Raw genomic sequence first — 798 nt, 5'->3', positions numbered from 1 at the left:
TATAAACCTACCTCATAAACTCCACCTACCTTCAAAATTCAAAATCAATTTCCCACCCAAACCCACCCTAAATGGTCGAACCTCCACCCCCTCCCATCCCTATATATAGCCCTCCATTCTTCCTCATTTTCACACAAAACTACCCTCTCTTCCCCTTTTTGGCCGAAACACATCTCCCCCTCTTCTCTATATCTTCTTCTTCTTCTTCTTCTATTCTTTCTTCTTTTGCTCGAGGGCGAGCAACATTCTAAGTTTGGTGTGGTAAAAGCATAAGCTTTTTTGTTTTTCCATAACCATTAATGACACCTACGGCCAGAGAAACCTCAAGAAAGAGTAAAGGGAAGACAATTGCTTCCACCTCTGAGCCATGGGAGATGGAAAGATTCATCTCACAAGCCATCACTAAGAAAAGATGGAGCAAACGAGAGAGCACATTCATGGATCTCAACAGGCACATGAAGAAGCTCATCATCAAGAAAATCCCTGAGATACCTCAAGGGATGCACTTTCCTCCGCAGAATTTTTGGGAGCAAATCAACACCTCCCTAGGAGAATTAAGTTCCAACATGGGACAACTAAGGGTGGAACATCAAGAGCACTCCATCATCCTTCATGAAATAAGAGAAGATCAAAAAGCAATGAGGGAGGAGCAACAAGAAAGTAGACATCCAGGGCTTTCCAGAAATGTATAATAATTCATACTTTGCCAAAGTTTAGACGACACAAACTGGCATTCAACGCCAGCTCTCTGCCCAATTCTGGCGTCCAGCGCCAGAAACAAGTTGCAAAGTGGAGTTC

The sequence above is a fragment of the Arachis ipaensis genome, chromosome B04 (genome assembly GCF_000816755.2).
Source record: "Arachis ipaensis cultivar K30076 chromosome B04, Araip1.1, whole genome shotgun sequence".
NCBI classification, from domain to species: Eukaryota; Viridiplantae; Streptophyta; class Magnoliopsida; order Fabales; family Fabaceae; genus Arachis; species Arachis ipaensis.
Note: the sequence above shows the minus strand (reverse complement) of the source record.